The 24,063-nt window shown below is 39.0% G+C and overlaps 1 long non-coding RNA gene across 3 annotated transcripts in view; it reads right to left on the bottom strand.

Annotated features, from left to right (window-relative positions):
* Nucleotides 1–24,063, bottom strand: part of LOC149874335 (uncharacterized) — a 496,867-nt gene that overhangs the window by 445,102 nt on the left and 27,702 nt on the right. For all 3 annotated transcript variants that reach the window (XR_016443822.1, XR_016443819.1, XR_016443818.1), the window contains exon 2: nt 22,831–22,894. This is a non-coding gene — a long non-coding RNA (uncharacterized LOC149874335). The remainder of the gene's footprint in view (nt 1–22,830; nt 22,895–24,063) is intronic.

Genomic DNA, 24,063 nt, shown 5'->3' with positions numbered 1-24,063 from the left:
TGCAATGTAAAGTAATACCTTAAAGCATGATACTGTTGGTAGTAGATAATTAGAAAGGCTTTAAACGAGAGAGATTGTGTGCACATTTTCTTGTATCAGAAATTATACAAAAGAATTGAACAATGTTATCCTTTTCCTACCATCCTCCTGGACTGACCTATAGATGAATCATTGTTTTTTAGGCCCAGTTTGCCATTTTTCCATGGGAATCACTCCATTTGTAGTAAAAAAAGGTTATGGGTGGGGACTAAAGGTAAGGTTAAGTCAGAAGTTGGAGTAGGTTTTTACAACAAAAAATTCAAACAGCACTACTGTAAATTGCCAGGAAATAAAGAGGCAAGGATACTTTAGAATAGCTTATACATAACAATTTTTTCTAGTGAATGTTCATTCACTCAAGTTGCTTAAAAATGAGTTATGAGTTGCAGAACTGTGAAAAATAAGGTGGAAAAGTTACTGTATTTTATCACATATCACAAACACCTTTTCCCCCCAAATTGGGCTGCATGCTTTAAATGGGGAACCTGATGTCTTCGCTGTGAAAGAAGCACTTCTGGAGACATCGTTGCAGCTGCCAAGGGATGGAGTCTTGTGTGAGTCCTCTTACAGCCTTATTTCTTGGCTGAGCATTGCAGCTTATGCTCAAAGCAGCAAGGGGATGCTAGTAGTGTCTCGATGAGGCTTGTGATGTACAAACAACTTTTTTTTCCTTACAGGAACTTATAAAAATTACTTACAGTAAGAGTAACAATACTTAACATAACAGTCTTGCTACTTTCCTTTTTGCAAGGATCTGGGGTCTAACCTTGTATATTGTAAAGTAACCCCTCCTTGGAACATAAAGTGCCCAGGTAGTGTGGTATCACAGGAGATAGTCTGCTACAAGAAAAGGGGCAGTTTGCCAAACTGCTTGGGTACTCTAGGTTTCTAGCAGGACTTATTCCATGTCATCAAGTCAGCCATGACTGAAAAAAATCTTTTTTTCTGCATCCTGCCTTGTAAAATCAAGGTGAATGTTTTACCTGGGGGCATGTTGTATGTAAGAAAATACAGTACTGTCTTCTTATGATTATTTTAAAGCTCTTTATCCTAGAAGTATATAAGTATACCATACAAGTAAATGAAGATGAAACAACAAAAGCAATAATACAAAATGACTGAGGACTTCATAGTAGTAGCTCTATGTAGCAGTAGCTCCCTCAAAGGGAGATCAAAATGAATTCTGCTTGTTTGTAAAATTAGTATTCAGTGCTTCAGTAAACAAATCCTCATTAACCAAAGAAATTATTTGTATTATTAACAAGAGAAATTTTAAGGCAGTGTTCTGATACCAGACTGCCTTTTGGTATGCTTATGCCTGTGTGTACATACTCATGTACATTAGTGGATTTTGATGTATGACAATGCCTGAAAAGCTCTGTTCATCTTCTCAAGGACACTTTTGCAAATGTGAGCATCTGAAATGAGCATTTTTCTCCATTTTTTAACTCATGAGTCCAACAAAAGATTGCCAGCATCTCTATGCAAACCTGCATTCATATACACATCAGATAAAGGCTATTCTTTTTTTTTCCTTTTCTTTTACCTTTTGGGCAAACTAAGGCCCAAGGAATTAACCAGACTTTCCAAAGGTAAACCATGAGCAGTATGAGATGAAATTAGGACTCCCACCTCCAATCTAATTCCTTTCCTCATTCCCCTTTGTGCTTATTTCCTGTCAATCACAGTATCTTCTCTTACCTTTCTCTTCATTTATGCATCCCCCTTTACAGCTGACCTGATCACTCTGTCTTAATTTCTAACTGATCTGGTACTTTCTCCCTCACAAAATGGATTTTTCTTCTGGAAATGTGATATGCCAATCATGGGCAACTAGTACCTCCCAAGTCTGGGGGGGCACCAGATCACCAACCGGGGGGGGGGTCCCCCAGCGGCCAATCACCAAAATGATTGATCAGCAAAATGCGAAATGCACTTCCAGTTGGCATTTCCAGTGGGTGCCCGGCAAATCTCAGGGGGTGCACCCATGTGCACCCCCTATGCATTACCAATGATGCCAATGATCAGGATCTGGAAGCAGTGATATTGCTCTATTTTTCTTCCTTCCTGTGCCATGCCAAAAGGCACAATGGGAAGAAAAGGGAAGAAACCTTGGTTGTCTACTCAGAAACCCCAGAAAGGAAATTTCTCACTCCCTGAGGTTTTCTTCACTAGCTGGCACAGTTAAGAACAGGAGAAGGGAAAAGTGGGAAAGCCAATGCAGATTAGAGACATGACAAGTATGCACCTTTGGAACTGTATCCAGCTCTCTCAAGGAAAAAGCATGTACTGTATTTTGACACATACCACATGCACCTTCTCCCAAAAAGTAAGCCCCCCAAAACTGGGGTTTGTGTATTAAATGGGAAAGCTGATTTTCTGCCTGGAGTCGGAAGCACCTGACTTATTCCTGCTTAACAATGAAGCAGCTGAGGTATTCCTGTTCAGGCAACCAAGAAAGTTAGCTGACTAAATGGCTCATTCTTCTTTACTCCACAGATGTTAATGATTCTCTTGTTCCTTTTTAATGATCCACTAGTCAAGCTAACCTTCGTTAGGGAAATGTTGCTGTTTCTGCTAGCTGCTCCTGGTCTCTTTCTTACACTGCTTCTTTAGCTCTTTAGCTCAAGCTCTTTTGCTCTTTTTAGTACAAACTCTCCATCTGTTTTCAAAATCTTAGACTCACCCATGGAAACCAGTCTTCAGCAGCAATTAGGGATTCAGATTTAGTTATGCAGGAAAAGGAGCGTGAGTTAACTGAAGATCATCTGATTTTTGTCTCTGCTCTATGCAACCATAACTCTGGAAAAAGAACTTTTTTTCTTCAGTTTGCCTTTCAAAGCATGATGTGTACTGTATTTGGGGATATGTTATATACAAGAAAATACAATATTCATATTTTAATGGTCTAAAAAGTCATATGCTTCAAAAATACCTCTCAGTTCTGACAAGAGTATAACTGAAGTCAACCAAAATACCAGCAGAGATCCACAACAGCTGATTCATATAGAAAATCATGATAGGGTCATGCAAGTGAAAAAATGAAGAGTGGTATGTTACACAAGAATCCTAGCATGAAGGTTCTGAGTTCCTAATACAACTCAAACATGTTATGGTATTAGTAGACAATCATGACTCACTTTGCAAAAATCAGTGCCATGCAAACATTATGATTAACTATTTCTAAAACAAAACAAATGCTGTTAATTTGAACATAATGCCAAAACTGTTCTACTGTGATAGTCAGCAGTACGTCCTCTGGGCTAAGTGCAGGCAATCAAAAAGCTGGAGGCTGAATCAATTCAATCTTTGTAGTTTAGTCTAAGCTATGCACATTAAATTTATAAGAAAGTGAATAGACATTCACTTTTGATTCCAGAAATGCAACCATGTGCTGCAGTGGCCCAGGCCAGAAGCCTGGGTGCTAGAGCATGCTTCACTGCTTGGCTGGAGGAGACAGACTGGACCAAGGCTAGGCTGCTCACCTACTGGGCAGGGGGCTCGCCTGGGAGGTCCAAAGCATCCTAGGATTCTGGAGGACTATGAGTTAACTTGAATTTGGAGGGGATCTGGGACAGAACTTCAATAAACCATTTTAACCTAAATCAGTGAAGTCTGACACTACATCTATCCAGGTTTATCTTAAACCAGTTCCAGCCACTTTGAAAGTGGTTTATGTGCACTAAACTTCTGGGCTAGGGACAGAAGTTACACATAAACTGATTTATGTGATCAGAAACTGGTTTAAACCTGTAACAGTACAGAATGTCAGTGCACATAAACCAGTTCAAAATGGCTGAAATTGGTTAAAGATAAACCTAGTTGAATGTAGTATCAGACTTACCTGAATTGGGTCAAACCAGTTTGTGAAACTTCTGTCCCAGACCTCTTCTTGGTTAAAGTTAAATCACAGTCCCCCAGCATCCCAACATGTTTTCCAGTCCTGGGTTGTGCTGGGTTGTGTTGTATGCTCCAGAGAGCAGGACTGGATCCACCCATCTGCTCTCTAGCTGGAGCGTGGAGAGCTGGCTGACAAGAGTGGGGAGGGTAAGCCTGGCTGGGGATGCAGCCCAGCCTACGGCGGGGAGGGGGGGGGGAGAGATTGCCCTCTCCAGGCAAACCTCATCTGTGGTTAAGCACCCCTTTCCTGCACTCAAACTTACTGCTGGCTGCACCTGTGGACTACCAATCCCACAGGCACCTGGAAACAGGAAGAGTAAGTGATGAACAACCCTGCAGAGACCTCAGGGGCAGCAGGAAGAGGAAGTGAACACCCAGACAGACAGCCATGCTCTAGTGCCCCCTGGCTTCTGTCCTGAGCCACTACAGGCATGTGGCTGCATTTCCTGAATCAAAGGTAAATGTCTGTACACTTCTTTTCAGTTTAATCTGTGCAGTTTAGATTAACCAACAAAGACTGAATTGATTCAGCTTTGGGCTTTTTGACTGTCTGTACCTAACTCTGTTGTGTTACAGATTTCAAATTGTTTCAGATCAATTATAGCAGTTTATGTGTAATTTCTGCCCCAGACTTGCAGTACAATCTTCAACTGTACTGCAATAATTCCTACAGACTTCCATCAGAATCAGAGCCCCTTCCTTGATGATTGTATTGTTTCTGTTCCATAAACACGGCTGTGGAGCTGCCACAGCCCAGTTTCAGGGAGCAAACTCTGAATAAGTTTTCCCTAAAATGTTATGGTCTCTATTACTCTAGTGGGTCCTGTAATGAGCATGAGCACCCAATAATTTACTTTATTGTGTTGTAGTCACTTCTTTCTAAGGAAAAATCAGCTCTTTGCACTGCCCATGCCAGACAGAATGAAAACTTCCCCTCTTTTTTCAGTACTTCAAAACTAATTTGTAAAACAATGTTTTTTGTTGTTTATGAATCTGCATATGCATAGATACTTATGCCTATGCATATATTCTTTGTGTTTTGATAGCTATATACACTATTAAAAGAATCACAACTGTGACTTTTTAAAAAACTAAGTCTATGACCTGTGCCATCTTTGTTTTAGCCTGACAAGGAGCCAACCTTAGCAATGGCATCATAGTGTGGGTATTCCTCTGTCCCCTTAATATAGTATATAAACATGAAAAGGGCACTAATGTTCATGTAATAAGTGAAAAGTCAAAATATTTTGGAGGTCAAAATACTACTGACCTAGTTATCTAACAGCACTCTCCCTAGATATACACACAAATAAAATGACACTAAAAAAGTAAAATATGGCAGACTACCAGCAAAACATCAGTCTTCCAAGGTAGACACTACTCCTGGTATCCAAGAAGCATAATGCCACAGTAGGAAATGTAAGGAGGAAATAAATGTATAATAGTTGGTAACACCCTTCAAAAGGTATATTAACTGTCAATAGCCTTAATTCAGTTTTGAATTTAACCAGTTGGTTTTACACATTATTTTTAGAGGCAATCATGAAAAGCACAAGAAACAACATCAAAATTGCATCAGTTGACATGAAGCTTTATTTTTTAATTATTAGTCTTGGCTGCTAAAAAAACCGTGTTTACTTTATCTGGGACACTATTGTTTTTAAAAAAACAGCCGGCAGACATTTAATGTAGCTGTATTAACTAAGCATCCTATCTAGTGTCTCATTTTATCAGGGCATGATACATAATTAATTAAATGGCAAGTAAATAGTGTATTTTATGGTCTTATGTAAACATATGTGTTTATATAACACAAGAGTATCAAACTATTGACTATACCTGTTTACAAGATCAAGATGAATAAGTCTAATAACTCTGTACAGCTCCTAGTCTAATAACTTTGTACAGCACACATGATAAAATACTTCAAATATTAAAAAAGACAAATAACTTTTTCATATGCAAACTTTTAACACTCTACACAAAACTGTATTCCCCCAGATGTTGTTCTAGATAGCAGATATTAACTCCCAAAACTAATGACTTTACACTTTTTTATCCCTTTAGTAATTACGATCTGGCCCTGAATATTAACACAAAGCAATATGAAGTTTCCTGTTTTGCGTTTTACTGCTTGTGAATCCATTTCATAAACCTTATCTTAACACTCCTAATAGTCCATTAATTACACCCTACCACTTCTAACACTTACATAAGAATTGCATAAATTTAAAGAAAACATTCAGTATTTTAAAACATATGAAACAATCTAATAATTTATCCCCTCTACTCTTTATTTTATAATTTTACTTATATTTGGTCCTACAAAACTAAACCATTACTTAATTACATGATTGTTACAGTGTATTCAAATAAACAAGGAACAACAGCATTTGAACACACTTGAAAAAAAATCTTTGCCTACAATTTTGATTTCAGATTTTAAAAATTATTCAGTTCTTTGTATTCCTTAGGAGTGTTCACAAAATGGTTAAAACAAGTTTGTTTCCTTATCTAAGCATAAAACATCTTCCAATTAATCAGTAGAAAACTAACAGCAAAGAAATTGGTAGCCCAGTTACTATACAGTTCTTATTTCAGAAGTTATTCGGTTATCTAGAAAAAAAATTATCTGTTGTACAATTCATTCCTTTATGTAAAGTCCCATAGAATTACAAAAACACTGACTTTTTCAAACAAACTATATAATTTAATAGAAAAAGGTAACTTTGCTATAAACTTCCTCTGAAAAGACTTTAAAAAAAAACTATGGAAAAAAGAGAACCCTCTCGTATATTGCAAAAGTTTTAGAGCAATCTCTGGTACCTTCCTCAAGAACATTTTTTATTTCATCCTGATTACACTCTCATGAAAATGTCCAATAGACTTAAATTTAAAAATATCCAATAGACTTAAAGTTCAAAGACAGAAATAATAGAAGACATTAATAAAGTTATCTTTTGCATTTAAGAAGTCATGTATAATTTGACATGAAAACTCAACAAGCGCTTAAAAATGGACTTAAATATAAGGAGGTTTGTCAACTACAAATATCCAGGAACTAAAAGAAGGACAGTATTTATGGCATTAAATAAATACTACATATACATTGTTGGTTTAGTGACTTTTAAGGTGACAAATAGAAAAATATTTTTACAGGGCCCTCTTCTTACAACAGAAGACACCACTGAGTCTTACTTCTATTAGCGCTTGTTGACATTCATTTTATCAGATAGTAAGCAAAATGTTTTACAAAACTGCAAAACAAAAGTGGGTTTCAGGAAATGTTAGGGACATTATTTTTTTAAAAAAATGATTTTATGATATGCATATGCTCCTCAGTGTTTGCCGGGGGTCATTAAAATCTGATCAGAGGCTGTCCTGATCCACCTCTAACCCTTTGTCTCAACAAGAAGGCAAAAGAGTGAACTGTCATATATTATAGGAGACTCAAGAATTTTCTAGCTCTTAAAAGACAAGCAAAGAGCAATCCTACTTAGGTCTGAGGTAATGTAGTTACAATGTAAAGGAAATGTTTAATGTGTATTTCAAATAAGAACATAGTTAGGGATTAATCACCCCTTATGGGCAACATCTGGCAATCACTTCTGGCCAAATCTACATATTTAGGTGTCAAACTCCTATGGTTTTCAGTATCTATTAAGCATTTAAATCAGCATTAGGTAGCTTTCTGGATATGGGCCCCAGTAACTTACATAATCATAAGTTCAGTGTGCAAAGAGTCTATAAAATCATTCCATAGTTGGATTTTACAATTTTTTTTAAGACGCTAAAAAGACTGCCACTTTAAATATTCTGAAACAAGCAAAAATATTTTGACATATTTACAATCCTATAGAGGTACAAAAACCACTGGAATTTTAAATACTTTCTTTCTCACATTAGATTTATCCTAAAAATGTGCTATTGTAATAGTGTACTAACATACTAGGATCTCTTTGTCAGCCTATCAAATAGTCAGCCTTACCATTGCAAGCAATAGTGCATTAACAGTCAACTCAGTTTACTTGCCAAAGTTGGTGCGAGTTCAGTTCAACAGAAGCATATTTCTCCTTAGTTCTGAGTTCTTGGCCACATCATCTATTATATTATGGACTGCTTTATACGTACAAGATAAAGCAAACCAGAAAGCATACAGCCTATGTTTGGAAGTAAGTTATCTAAAAAATGAGCTTTTCTTATCCACTTAGCTCTAATATTTAACAATTTCCTTTTACCTTTTTGTAGTAGTTTTAATTCACCATAATTTTTTAAAGACATGAGATAAAGAAACTTCAAATAGAACAAATGTTTTCTGGAAAACAAAACTCTAGTACATACTTTCCAACCAGTTAACTATATTCATACTTTAAAAAAAGAAAACTTATCTCAGGAGACAACAGCAATCCAAAAGTATTCACAAGAATTTTAATAAAACATACTCTAACCCTCTGAAGAATAAATCTCTCTCTACTAGAGCGACTGTTGCATTGCTGTTTCCTGTCACGGGGTCTCTGTAGAAGATTATAGTTTAAACCAAGATAGCCTGGATAAGCAGTTTATTCAATTAGAAGTGAAAAGGACACATAGTTTAACTAGCACAGCATTATGTACAATCTATTAAAAATAGCTTATTAGCTTTTAATAATATATTCTAAGATAATATTACAGGAAATACACAAAATGTTGACATAACATAGAATAAAAGTTTACATATGGTATCAGGTAATCATTTTTATCTACATGAGAATAAAAAGAAAATGACTAAAGCAAGAGAGACATAAATAAGAGTCAATACTATAATTATTTTATATATTAAAAGAAGCATCACAAACTCCTCTGATTTGCCGTTTTTGTACAATTTATTTTAAAGGAAAGGCATTATGCAATTCTGGAAAAATGTCAGAACATACTGAATGCAACACATCTAAATAAAAATACAATGAAAACATTATCTCCGTTAAAGAAACAGCTCTCCCAGAAGGAAAATTACATGATAGGTACAGCTAAAAGGTATCATGTTAATTTAAATTTGACTAAAAATTCTTCTCTATTAGTAACCTGATTACTTTTACAAGGATGCCTTGCCTTAAATAATGCATAAAGATAAAAAATACTTTTTGCACACTAAAATTATTTAAATGGAGATAGTACAAAATGGTTTTTAGAAATTGAGAAATTCAAAGAAAAGCATTAATTTGTGAATTTTAAAAAAAAGGGGAAAAAAACCCCAACCCTCATCCATATTGAATTTCAAGCCTGCTATGACATTGCTACCTTAAAATGCAGCAGTGGAAATTAAATACACAGGTCCTGATCCATATTTTCTCACTCCCATACCATGTTTTAACTAACTTTAATGAGCAAGATAACTTGTGTGAGTAACAATTTTCAGAATCAGACCCCTGAATATTTGCAAAATATATTAAATCAGCAAACATGCTGTAACATAGTGGTTATATTACAGCATGTTTGCTTTGCCACAATTGTACTAAGAGCCAACTTTTAAAGCTTTACAGTAGCTTTCCATGGAAAAATATTTCACAGCGTGCCTCAACTCACATGTTCAACAAACTCAAATACTGGAACGTACTGCTATATAATGTGCTGTTTAATGACAGAAAGCTATATTGTGCATGTATATATAATGCACACACACATATATTCCACTAAACTAAAAATCTGCCAGCTTAACAAATTCTATAACAACTTTACGCTCCATAAAATGAAGTACTATCAAGTTAGCTTTCTTCAGTATGTACAAGCTTGTATTTCGTTTTTTCAAATAGTTTTTGAGTAACTGATGGCCTACTTCTCAGGAACGGGATCCCCCCAAAATAAGGATCTGTAATTTACAAATGCCAACTAACACAATTTAATATTAATCACCAGAAAGCATGTATGTTAATATACCTGAGTAACCTTTATTATAGTACATCTGAAAAATGATATTTCTGCATGTAAAAACAGGAACAGTCAAACAAAAACATTATATACGTTATATAAACCCTACTGTTCTCTCTCTTCTGCTACAGCATAAACCAGCAGATTTATTAGATTTGTAGCATAAAACATTGCATTTAAAAATGCAGTTTCCAAGCAGAATATTAGTAAAATCTAATAACTGATTCACTTGATAGCACATACCATTCTATGACAAAGGAATACATTTATTTGTGGCATTCCTTTAACAGAGTTAAGCAGCTGAATCAGAAGTAAAATAAAAGCAGCACAGCCAACAGGATCGTGTCTTTCGGAACATCAGAAAAAGAAAAAAGAAAACAACCAAGGGCTATTTTAATGTGAAATAGAAAAGACCTTCTACAAAAACACAATCAACACACAGACAGGCAGGTGTTAGCATTCTATATAAGTTAACTCGTGGATTTCACTGTGTGTTTCATAGGAAGAAAAACAGTTTCATTTGTAGACCTTATAGGGAAACAAAGAATTTCAACAAGAAGTCCTGATAAACATCTTACATTGTTAAACATCTTCACCAGGAGAGAGAGAAAAATCTAGCCAGTTGTAAACCCTGGACATCTTTTGTTCCTTGATAAATATTTGTCTTTGTCTTTTGTGATAAGGTCTGCTGCTTGCATTTCACACAAAAAAGGCCTGGTTGTTTCTGTATAGAAAACATTTAATTAAGATCATTTCCGATTTTGTAGCCCCCTGTGTGCTGATGAAAAAGGCAAGCAATAAGGTAGAGAAAACAGCACCCGCTGGTTGTAAACAGGGTAGAACAAATGTCCTGCAGCTCCAAAACAAGGAAACATGGGCCCCCCTGCTGGTTAGTAATGGGGAGGAAGTTATCTCCCACAGGCTGGAAACTGCTATAAGGGTACTGGAAGAGAAGAGGAAAATAAACTGGCAAATCATGGCTATAGAGTAAAAATGGAAAGAAATGATGTTGTGCAATTGTGTTCTCCTTTGGAAGTGCATATGTATGTATGTATGTATGTATGTATGTATGGTGGAGGGAGGAGATTCAGCAAGGCACAGACCAGGTATTTTCTGGAATATATTACAAAAATTAAAAACCTGAAGTACTTTATTTTTCACAAGCAAAATAATCTATGTTCCCTAAGTATCTTCCATGATGCTAGATATTTAAAAATTGTTTAAATGTTGGCCTATGAAGAGTTAAAAAAATAGGAGAAGATACAGAGAAGATATTTTACTTTGACCTAACTAGAGGGGGAAAAAAAATCAGAAATTGATGAGGATCACACTCTCACAAATGCAACACATTAATTTGTTGTTAATATTTTGTTGATATAATCTATGATAATTTTTGTTCCTTTTTAAGTGCCCTGATATATAGTTCTCCATACAGAAAACAAATGTGAAATGCTTAATTATATTTAAAACAGTATTTCAAAAGACAGAACTTGATTCTGCTGATCCTTACTAACATGAGTAGTCATTAGCTTGTGGAGGAATCTGCTTACATGAGGAAGCATTATTTGAACAAATTAAAGTTTAAAGAAAAAATTTAAATAAGTGAAAAGAAAATGTATGAGGCAAAATCAGAGAAACTAATTTTTGGTACAGTTAATACAAAAGCATACAGGTACCAATATTATTTATGTATGTATCTTTATCTACCCTGCCCTTATCTACATAGATATATGTTTTCCTTTTAAGGAATTGCTAGCAAACTTTATTGTACTCACATGTGGACCCAATCCTGCATTTTCTTTTCTACATACAGAGCTGCCACTAGCAACAATATTAAATGAAGAACCATTTTAGATCTAAGTCAATCAATAAGGTACACATCCTCCTACTGATATCAATTTCATATCAGGTTTACAAAAAGCTTGTAAAAGAGAATCTCAGCATCATTTCTGGACTGCACTCCAATCTATGACAAAAACTCCTTTCAGAATTTTATCTGATATTTTCTTAAGGAACAAGGTCAGAAAACACTAACTCTCAGTGCTGAAATGTTGTTATGGCAAAATGTATGTTACAGTAAGAAACACAAGTCAGGCAAGCAGAAATACATTAAAAACATTAGAAGGAATACCATTTCCACAATCTAAATGCAAAACACAGAATCTGAATTTACATTGTGGACATGAAATGGCCTTCCATATAGGTTCTAGGAGCTTTTCCTGCTGGTTAAATATTCAGAAAGCACAAACTCCATTTTTTGTTAAACATCAACAAAAGAAACTATAGTGCTTTCAAAGTTGAATCAGCTTTTAAATGCACGATGCATTTTTTTCCTTGCAGAGTCTTTATTTAATAAATAAATGCCAATTATTTTCCTGGAAACAATGAACTAACTCTTATACTGTAAAACATTTAATATGTGCACTCTGAATACAAAAAAGGCAATTCGTGTAAACTAATCAAATCCCTGACATCTCACTGAATTTAGAAGCAACAGCACTAAAACCAACAATGCTTTTAAGACCACATTATCTTACGTGAATTTTAGATAAAAGTGTAACAAAAGACAATATGCAGGAAAAACTGCAAGGTGCTGAATTCTGGAGTAGAGATCTCAATAAACTCAGTGAAAGTGAATCAGGTCTACTTTCTTGTAAATAAATAAATAAAACAGAGTCCATTCCCCTACCTATCAACACATCAAAAATAAGATTACAGCTGAACTTGAAATTACAGTACCTGCAGCTCCATGCTGTTCCCAGGTTTGCTTATCAAAGCATTCTGACTGCAAGAAGTATTTTTTATGATCCCATATATTTTATGTTAATTATTTTTGAACTATAAGAGGACATGCACTCTATCTTAGGGTAGTATACATGTCCCCACCTTATGTTTAGCTGCTCATGCTGAGTTGAATACCCAGACATATTTGAACTTCATCAGTGGCTAAAGGTTTTGAGTTCAATTCTATAGAAAGTTCTAATCCTCCAGACACTTACATATGAACCTAACTTAATTTCTATGAGTATTCCCATTGATTTCAAGAAATTAACTGTCAGTATTAAAGAGAAATATATGTAGGTATATTTGCAGGATCCTAAATGAGAATATGAAACTGCCAAAAACAAGGCTTAAATTTTTGAGATTTCTATATTTTATACTGTGAGACTATATGTGGAATAATAAATACAAGTAGATTTTTGTAAGGTGGGGAATGCCATGTTAAAGGGCATCAGTGATACCCCTTGTCTTTTGAACAGTTTACATACACTGGACAACAAAGGAGGCAATAAACAAGGCAACTAAAGAGGGTAATGGGATTAATCCAAGATTATCTCAGTTGATTCTACCCATAAATGCAGTGAAACCACATTCACTTAAGAACATTTGAGGGGATAATGATTAAGTAGGAATTACCTGATTTTAACATCAACATAGGGCTGATAACATAGGCTGACCACACTGAATGTCAGAGAGAAATTAAATGACAGTAAGGTTTAAAAATCTTGACAATTAGAGGCCTGCCTATGAGTTAACTCCACTGTTGGTATACCTGCACCCACATTAATAGTTGTAGGACTGGGCTGATATACCTTGAAAATAGATTTCTTAGCATATCTCTATACCCTGTGAATTAAAATAAATGTGTTCTGAGTTGCTTTTTGATCCATAAAGTTTGTTACAGAATAGACCTTTTTGGTAGGGGTGGAGGGGGTATTATATCAAGCCAACAAAAACCTGCATTACAAACATCAAAACAAACAAGTACAATAATTTCTGAATGTATTTTCAGTGTAAATATTTCTGTCTATACATTTCTACATATATGGACAGCACTACGAATAAAATCTAGCCACTCTAAAATGCAAAATGATTAGAGAGCATTGATCATTAATAGTTAAAAATCAAGAAAAAACACACAGAACAAAGCCTGCCAACTTGAACTGTACCCCTCATCGGGACAGAAGAGGATAACACTAGTATGACTATGTTCTGAAATATATGTCATCTATAACTAGTGGATTATGAAGCTTTCATAAAACACAGTTAATGATTCATAATATTTTTTCAACAAAAAATCTTCATTTTAAGGTCATTTTGGTTTTTTCCTGCAGTAATGACAAATCTTTACAAATTATGTTCTTCTCTTCTGCTCTCTTAAATGCCCTCTGCCTTTCATTATTTTACATTTTAAACGAGGCCGTTTGTGACCTGTCAGTATTATGGTGAACTATGCTAATGCAAGCTCAGCCTAGCTCTGTGTAGTGTTGTACGGGGTGAGTGTAGATAGCCATTACTCTGATGAATCAGAACCATAATCACCATTTTCCTGAAACAATCCAGGATAAAGAAATACCAACAGTGAAGAAGAGGTGGGAATACATAATACATATAATACATAGAGTACATAATACATATAATACATACAGTTTCAGATTGCATTTGCAGTAAAACAAATTAGAGTACATTTGTAGGTTGACTAAAGGATAAAAACAAGGCAGAAACAGAAACAAATGCAAGTCTCTGATCCAGCTCATCAACATTGTAGAAAAAGTAAAAGCTTAATTCCCAGGCTGCCTCTCAAGTTCCTTTTATAGAATTAAGATTATACAAGTAGAATATAGGTTATATAGCATATCTCAATCAGACAGGGCAGCCCCCTGTGGACCTATCAGCTCCCTCTCCATTCTACCAGCCTCTCCTCAATCCCATCAGACACCCCCCAATTTACCTCCAGCTGCCCATGCAAACTTCTGCACACTGCAGAACCTGACTCAGGTTTAGGCAGCTCAGTGCAAGCCACCTAACCTGAGTCAGGTCATTTGAATGCTTGTTTTTGCCCATAGAGATTTAATCTACTCTAGAAAACATCATTTGGATAATTTGTAAAAACCAATACACTAATCTCCCTGTCTTCAAATCTGTCTTTGATTACCAACTTAACAGCAGTGCTGATCAGAAAGCAGCTGGTCAATGAAGGTTGGATTGAAAAATGAAATAACTGATACTTTACTTACATTTCTTGTATTAAATATTCAACAAGTTGCACATACTTAATTTCACAGTCTTTGTAAATCATTTGTCACCTAGACTAATTTATTAGCTCCTCTGGACAGAGTCCATGTCTCTGTACAGTCTGGCACTGAGGTCAGTAGAATAAATCTCCAGTCTTGTTTGGAACCTCTGGGAACTTCTGAAATATACATAGTCCTTAATATCATCTGGATTTTCAGTTACACAAAAGACAACTTCAGCATCTCCCAAAAATGAAGAGTCTGCTGAGGAGAAAGCCTTCTCAATGTACTTAACAAATCTGGAAGACTTTGCGGAGAGGAATGCACGGAACAAACATTGCTCTACTGGCTGAAAGTAGAGGAACCCCAATTGCTTGCATAAAGGATTGCTTGCCAGAGCACTGAAAATCATTAATCTATATGTATTTGGGAAATATATGACCCAATGTCTTGCTACCATTTTTTTCTCCTTTTAATCTCTCAGGGAGCTTCTACACTGCATAATATGGTATCATACAGTTCACAACATTGTACTTCACAAGCTAGGCCAAGTACTAGCAAACAGTAGAATTGTATTCACATGGTTTCCCCCATGGCTAACATACCCTGTTTTTCAGCCGAGCTACTTAGTTCAGATGAAGCAATGAGCAGCTGTATGGCTCTTGGTAACCCATGTTACCATATCTGAAAGTGGCTTGGATAACTGCAAGCTGCACACTGTACAATGTAGACATGTCCTTTGAGACCTCCAGAACTCTGAGGGTCCTTGTACATATGATGGGAGTTTAATCCCCAAGGTTTTATTCTTTGCCCCCTAAATTGAAGTGGTGGGACATAAAATAAAACCTTGAGGACTAAACTGTTTCAATTTTTCCATCATGTTACAGTGAGGGGACCAATCCTTTTTTTTCTTGTTGGAGCCAGAGCTGGTGCCTGCCTATAGCTCAGGGGTGAGCTGCCAGTGAGTCAACCGGCCCATGAGCTACAGGGGGCCCCAGTCCTTCCTTATGCAGTGGCGGTCCTACCTGCAGCTCAGGGGCTGCTCGGCTCACTGGCAGCTCACCCTCTGCCACAGGAGAGGCGACCAGGCTCTGCCAGAAAAAAAAAAAAGGATGAGGGCCCTCACCACTTCTGCCTTCAGTAGGCACCGGCTGAAGATAAAAGCAGCAAGGGACCTTATCTTTTATTTCTGTGGAGCCTGCCTGCCTCTCCCATGACCAGAGGGTGAGCTGACAGCTCACTTGTTGCAATTTGCAAAGCTGAAACTAAACTACATCTGAATGTAGTTTAGTTTGCAATGATACAGAGTCATTTAAAACCCCCCAAAGTCTTGCACTTGTACACTGTGATGCCATTAGGCTACACAAAGTGAAATTTTCCTCACATACACACATTAATGGCATCACATGCACAAATACCCCAAGTCTCAGGCCTCAAACTGTCACATTTCTTTCAGGGCAAAATTAACATTATTCTCCCACTGTCATACTGGGCTTTGAACTTCAGTTCCTGATATTAACCATGGAAGACCCCAGGTTTAGACTCAGGCCCCATAGTGTCACCCACTCCGAGAGCAATGGCACAGGTAATCGGTGAATCAAACAGCATTCTCAAAGCAATATTTTATTTATTTCAATCAAAATAGAAGAATGTATGTGCTCTGCAGCCTTTCCCTAACATTCTCTATTGCATGAAAGCTGGAAGGAAGCCCAATTTCTTAATACTTTAGATTTTCTCTCAGAGCCTCCCTCTGTGTCAGCTTGTCCTCAGGACAGCAGCTGACAACTGATGTTTCCCCCCCCTGCTTTCTCCTGAGAAAAGATTTTTTTTAACTGTTTGCTTTTCTTTTGATCTCTCTTTGCTAGCCAGACCAAAGAGCTATGTCACTTTGGACTAGATCTTGAATATTATCTGAAGCCATTATGTAGCCTTTTTGCTCAGCTCCCAATTAATTCAAGTATTATAGGATGCAACAAACATCCTGCCACACCCACATAATATGGGTGTTGATTTAGTGTGTGTGTGTGTACACTGCTTCACCAAGGACAATGGTGGTGGCATGCTGATTCCTTCTTGCAGTGCCTACTCCATGCCTGCCCTTTCCTCTCCCAGTTTCTCCCACTGGCTGGGAGCGGGCACTGTAAGGAAGAACCAGCATACTGCCACCACTGTCCTTGGCTAAGCCTGGCTCCCCACAAGCGCACTGCACGCAACTGGACAGGGGCAGAAGTGGTGCTGGAACTCCTTCTGTGCCTAATTGCTGGCTTCCAGGCTTCTTGGCCTGTGCTAGGCAGTCCTGCACTCCCAAAAGGGCAGACTTAAAGGTGAAGGAAGCTTTCTACTCCCCTCTTTGTCTCTAACTGAGCTTGCCCTTAATACCCGGACAGCCCTACCTCTCAGTCAGTATTGTAACATATAACCTCAAACCTTATGTCTTTACTGGAGAAGAGGAACAGAAGCTGCTGAATCTTTAATAGAGCAGCCATGCCCTAAAAGGGCCAGCTTAACCTCTGACTGGATCCAAATGAAATATCAGATCATCAAAGACCTCATATGCAAGTACAGGACTCTCAAGAACATTCAAACAGAGGTCAGAATTTTATTCTTAAACATTTTAAAATATATTACTTATAAGTATTTTATAACATTTCAAGGGAATATCTGGTTGGGCATAAGCATGATAAAATAAGTTTTAGGGGTTAAAAAGGATGACAAACTGAATAGTTAGGCTTTTGCAACAAAACAAATCTCATTTCCCCTGGATTATATTAACTCAGCTGTTGTACATACAATAATGGATGGAATTATCTGACTACACAGCATTAGAGTTACTACGTCCAGTTTTGATCCTCACTCTTTAAGAAGCATGTACACAAACTGCACAGAGTCTAGGAAAAAAAGCAGCAAAGATTTATGAGTGCCAGTATCACAACTAAAGAAACCTCCCAATGCTTACAGCACCTGAATCCAGTCTCATCTCCACTGTGGGAGACATTTCAAGTACCATCACTGCAAGAAGAAAAGCGATGTGTGGTTTAAGGTGCAGAAGAAAATATTTTGCAGAAATGGCTATTATGAATGATAACTCTATTTAATTTTAAATTAGTTTTTAAATAGTTTGACATACATACCCCCTAATTTCCTACAGAAAAATAACATTGTTACCTTAGCGAAGTCAAGCTTTCAAAAGAATTGGATACTATTTTTTTTAGGTGAAAAGAATATATACTTCATATACCTCATTCAGTATATGGTGCTCTTTGACTAAACAACCTTTCACTATTGTGTTGTCTCCTAAATGTTCAATGTGTGGTCTCAAACCTTATTTACTGTACATTGGGGTTCTCAAACCGAGGGTCATGACACCCCAGGGGGTCGTAAGCAACTTGAAACGGGGCTGCAAACTTCTTGAGGGGTACGTGCAATGATGTGGGGAAGTAGCATGCAGCAGCAGCACAGAGTGGTGGACGGTGGTGGTGGCTGCCATGTGCTAGCTCCCCATCCCCTGCAGCCACCATCCAGCACTTGGGGTCACAGTATCACAAAGTTTGAGAACCCCTGATGTACATGATTCATACCCTGCTTTGAAAGTATGATTATTAATTTCCTTGTGGCCTTTCCTTGAGCACTCAGTGTTCTCTGAATGCTTTACTTCATAATACTTCTGTTAGCTGAAGGATATTATCCCAATTTTGCTGATGGAGAGCTGAGGCCCAGAGGGTATGTCTATGCAGTAGAGCCCTGATAAGTGTGCTGCCTCAGATAGTCACCCAACTTTCCAGAGTTTATCAGTAATGTTCTTTTAATATAGGAAACAACAAGGATCCATGTGTGTGTGGGAGTGTCTTTTTATTGAAAAAAATCAAGGTATTAAAAAAAATAAATGTCATCATGATTGAGGAGGAATTGACATTTGGGGAGATCATCCAGGCTAGGGACAGACATTCAAAAAGCCTGAGCCTGAATTGATTCAATCTTTGCAGGTCAGTCTAACCTGCAGAGACTGAACTGATTTGCAAGTGGACAGACATCCACATTTCATTCTGGAAATGCAGGCACATGTCTGCAGTGGCTTAGGCCTGGGGGCACTACAGCAGCCCTCCTTGCCCTTCCACAAGAAAGCTGAGCTGGCAGGGAGAGGGTAGCCAAGCCCCAGCAGACCTGAGTATGCCTAAGGATGGGTTTAAACCCCCACCTTGGCTTGCAAGGTTTGGAGGGTGGGGGAAGGGAGACCCTGGCCAGATGGAGACATGGCCATACCCCCATGGTGAGGCAGGAGGAGGAGGGGGAGAGCCCTGCCTGCAGCAGCAACTCCCTGACAGCTGGGAGAAATCTAGGCACACAGCTCTGTTGCCCAGCCCCAGAGGGGGACTCTTCCCCTGCCTCCTTCTCCCTCTCCCCTGCTTCCATGGGGCAGGGAAGGGGGCTACATGCAATGCTGGAGGGGGACACTTCCCCCTCCTCCTCTTCCTCCTCCTTCTCTCCCCCCCTCACAGGGTGGGGAGGGGGACTCTGTGCCATGCTGCCTGGCCCTGGATGGGTACTCTTCATCCTCCTCCTCCTCCCTCTCCCACAGGGTGGGAAGGGAGCGTGGGAAAGGGGGGGGGCTCTGTGCAGTGCTGCCCAGCCCCAGAAGGCTGTGGACACATGAGCCCCCATGGTGCCCCCAAGCTGGCCTGGGTAACCCATTGCCCAGCCAGCTGCTGCCCATGTATTCTGGGCCAGGCTGCACTCACTGATAGCTTCTCTGTCTGAGCTGCAACTGCTGGGGAGGGCCCTACCTCTGTGGCCTGGCCTGGGCACATATGGCTGCCACAGCTGGGGCTGAGTGGAATCAGGCTGGGCTGCAGGGGTGGGGCCCTCCCCAGTGGCTGCAGCTTAGTACAGGCTGGGCTTGGCTGGGAAATGCCACACTGAGTCCCCCTCCTCACCCTGCGGGGGGGGGGGGCGGGGAAGAGGGAGGAGAGGAAAAATTCCTCCTCCAGGGCCAGGCAGAACTGCACAGAGCCCTTCTCTCTACGCTGTGACAGCAGGAAAGGGAAGAAGAGGAGGAGGGGGAAGAGTCCTGCTCTGGGGCCAGGCAGCACTGCACAGAACCCCCCTCCATGGTGAGGGGAGGGAGAAGGAAGAAGAGTGCCCCTCCAGCACTGCACAGAGCCCCCCTCCCTACCCCCAGAGGACAGGGGTTGATCCGCCCCAGCTGCAGTCCCCTGGTTGGGAAGGAGGGGAATTAGCCACCTCTCTGCCCCCTTAGCCTTAATGGCACCATGCCAGAATGGCTTCAGTCCCTGCCAGTGGGACAGGGAAGTAGGGGAGGTAATAAATCCCCTCTTTGCCTCTCCTCTGCTCCAGTGGTGGGGTCATGGCCAGATGCCATCCCAGCATGACCTGATTAAGGCAAAGGGGGCAGGGAGGGGGTTAATTCCTCCCTCTGTCCTTTCTGCCACCAGGGACCTCAGCTGGGATCTGCCAGCCCCAGCCCCTACCGCTCACCTACAGACAGGCAGACTCAGCCTGGGGGGGAGGGGGGGGAAGAGGGGAAGAAGGAAGAACTAATCCCCTTCTGTGTCCAATGTGCCTTAATAGGGTTGTGCTGAGATGTGTCTGGCCACGCCCCAACCCCTGCTTGGGCTAGAGAGGATGGGGGCAGAGCCATCCCTGCTCTTTGGAGCAGAGAACACAGCCCAGCGTGCTAGGATGCTGGAGGACCCTGATTTAACTTAACCCAGGAAGGGGTTTGGAACAGAAGTTGCATAAACAGGTTTGACCTAAATCAGTTAAACCTGATACTATTTTCAACCAGGTTTATCTTAAGCCAGTTTCAGCCATTTTGAAACTGGGATATGTGCACTAAACGTATGTTCTGTTACAGGTTTAAACCAGTTTCTGGTCACTTAAACTGGTTTATGTGTAACTTCTCTCCCTAGTCCTGCAGGGGTGACAATTTTAGATCCAGTAAGCAGACCTATATGAACAGTACAGGCCTCTGCCACTTCACCTGAATAACAGATAGCAGTAGAAGGTTGTGGTTTTCTATGAAGACAAGCAATAGAAGGGATAGGGTAGATTATGAGTGTGTTTGTGTGTTTCTGGAGATATGTGCTGACCTCAAAGGACTGGTGAGTCTCAGGTTCCATTCCAGACATTATAGCAGTGCTTCTCAACTGCAAGAATGTGTTTGGGGCACTGTGATGCATTGCCACCACCACTGCTACTGTGGGGTGAAACTGCCCTACACGCCTCTGTTTTCAGGAGGCATGTTGGAGCTGAACTGAGAAGTGGCTGCAGCAGGAAGGCATGTCTGCCTACATTACACCATGCAGGCTGGTGCACCACTTCTGTTGCAGCTCTTCCAGGTTCAGTGCTGACATGTCTCCTGAAAACAGAAGCATGCAGGGCAGTTCTACCAGATGGCAGCAGCATCCATTTCCAGGCTGCCACCACAGCGGGGTGAAACTGCTTCATCTGCCTTGGAGCCAAACTGGGAAGAGCTGCAGAAGGAGCATTCCTACTTGCACTTCTCTTTCTGGGAAAAGTTTTAGATAGATGTTATCAGTCTAAAAAGGTTGAAAACCACTGCATTAGAGTTCTGTAGTGGGCAGTTATTTTTTGTATTACTATAACATTGAGGAACCTTACAAATGAGCCAGGACCCCAGTGTTGTAGGCACTGTACAACTAAAAAACAACAACACATTCTGCTCTATCTCCTCCAATCCATCCCTGTTCCAATGCTATCTCTTTCTCACCCTGGCTCCTATTCCACGTTCCACACTGTTTAGCTACCCATCCTGGTCTGCAGGCTTCCAAATTCCAGTCAGTCTTCTTGCTGAGCCTGTCCAAAACTGTCTCCAACATTACTCGCTCAGTCTCACTTCCTAACCCACTTGCTCCCACTTTCCCCATGCTTGTTCCTTTTCCTTAGCTTCCAGTCCTGGTCACTTTACCCAGCTGATCCAACTCTCTTTGTCTCTCTCTTCTCCCACCAGAGTCCCAGTCTCTCCCACACCCAGGATCCTTTGTCCCAATCTCATCTGCCTTATCCATTCTCCTGTCCACAGGTCCTGTGCCAAGCAAATCTGCATTTGAAGAAGGCCCACCTGTAGGAGCCTTGAGAGCAGCCTTCCCACTTTCCATTCTGCTCCCACTCAGACCCAGAGCATAACAGCCCAAAACTAGATGTGCAGGCAACCAAAGGCTGCTTATTTCCATGAAATCTTTGATCATTTTAGCTGAGAAGCTGTTGCAAGCCTCTGTTGGGTGTGCACGAACTGCAGTGTCTCAAAAGCTTCAAATGGGCCAAACTGGAATGGATTTTCACAGTGCTGGCAAAAAGCACATCCCAGCCTACAAATGCTCCAAAGCATAAAGGAGAAGCCAGAGCTTCTCAAGGAAGGTGACCAAATAGAAACATTGTAGTCAAAACTACATTTTCTCAAACCACTTTTTCAGGAATGTTTGCGTTATTTCAGCTTAAATTTTCCAACAGAAATAAAACAAGCTTGAAGGAGATCACTGTCAGAGGGAAAAAAGCCAGCAGAGAGAGTTAACATTTAGTAAAGTTATAGGTAACTGCAAACAAGGTCTTATACTGGTAAATGTTAGATAACTTTAGTAGTAGGCACTACTACTTCTAGTCCTGCTTAGAACAACATGCACCTGAATATTACAAAGTGAAATAATGACCAACCTCATATTCAGCTTCTTACAATCATAAATACACCTAAACTCTGAATAAGTAAAGGGAAATAGCCTGAAGGTGAATTCCTGCAAGGGTCAAATGTGAGCTGAAGGTTCTTTATACTTTGCAGAATCAGCTAAGGATAGGTAATAGGTGTTGATCTAAAACTACTTTAGGACTCAATAAAAATTGTTCAAAAACCCAAGCAAAAGGTTAAAATTCAATTAGTCATACCCAAATCATCAGTATTATACTAATCAAGCAATAACACGGTAATGCAACTACTTCTTACCTTTGGTGTAATAAGCTTAGTGTTTAAATGGTGAATTGTTTTGCAATTCAAAATCCCTGAAGACCTAGAAAATGAAAGCAATAAACATGGTTAGAAAAGCAGATGCTTTTTAAAGTTTGATTCAGGATCTGCTAATTTTATATGATTTGTGTTTTGAGATCTATTTCAAGACTTCAATTACAAACTAATTGTAAAAGCTGTAGCGACTAAGGCCTTTAAAATTCTCAAGAATATTTGTGCCTCTAAAGGCTTACATACAGGCATGAAACATTAGCCCCTTTATTAAGTCACATGTGAAGTCTGGCATTCACAGCTACTCTCAAGCCCCCATGCCCTCAATCCCCCAATGCCCTCAATTTCAACCTTGAACTGATCACACTACTGTTTAGAAATAAGTCGTGCTCATTCCTCATCCTAACCAAGCTTTTGCTTCTCCTTTTGAGCAAAGACTAACAGCAGTAAAACATACTGATTTTTACTGAATTTTGTGCTTCTTATTCTACTTATAATACTAAGGCCAGGGGTTTTGAGCAGTAAATGTATCTCATATCTAAGTCTATTTCATCTTTTCAGCTTATCAACACTCATTTTCTAAATTACTTTTCATAAGAGCACATCAAATTAGGTAAGATATTAATCAATATGAAAATGCTGAAACTATCATTTTGTTCTAAAGGGAATGGTAATTTTATTCAACATCGTGATATGGGTTCATTACAAGTAAGCTTGTCCCATCCAATTGTGAAGTCTGTTTAATCACAATGTGAATAAACTTCCCTTGAATTCTTTTGTAAAGAGATGTAATATAACACAATATCTTCTTATTAAACCTTTAAACCAAATAATCTAAAAAAAGGCACTAAAATTCATACAGTTCAGAAATCAGAATTTAAAATAGGAGATGTGATATGACCATTTTTCCCCTAAGGTAGCTTTGAAAACAGAATGCTTTGTCTATTTGTCTCGGTTCATACTCAACAGGATAGCTGGCAGTGAGGACATACAAAAAGCCAAAGAAGAAGAAAAAACAAAAGTGAGAAAAAATGTTTATATTCTTAATGAAAAATTTTATTCAGAATCTATGTCTCTGTCTCCAGTTCACAAGTAAAGCATTTTTGTGAGTAATCCATAAGGGATTTTAACAGCAAGTTTTGTTGTTTTGTTTTGGCTCTTTTTTTAAGGTCGCATTACATTGTTTTAAAATTGTTAGAAATCTAAAATATAATTAAAACA

The sequence above is a fragment of the Crocodylus siamensis genome, chromosome 1 (genome assembly GCF_052110815.1).
Source record: "Crocodylus siamensis isolate JL-2025a chromosome 1, ASM5211081v1, whole genome shotgun sequence".
Classification (NCBI taxonomy): domain Eukaryota; kingdom Metazoa; phylum Chordata; order Crocodylia; family Crocodylidae; genus Crocodylus; species Crocodylus siamensis.
This window is presented reverse-complemented; position numbering and strand designations above follow the sequence as displayed.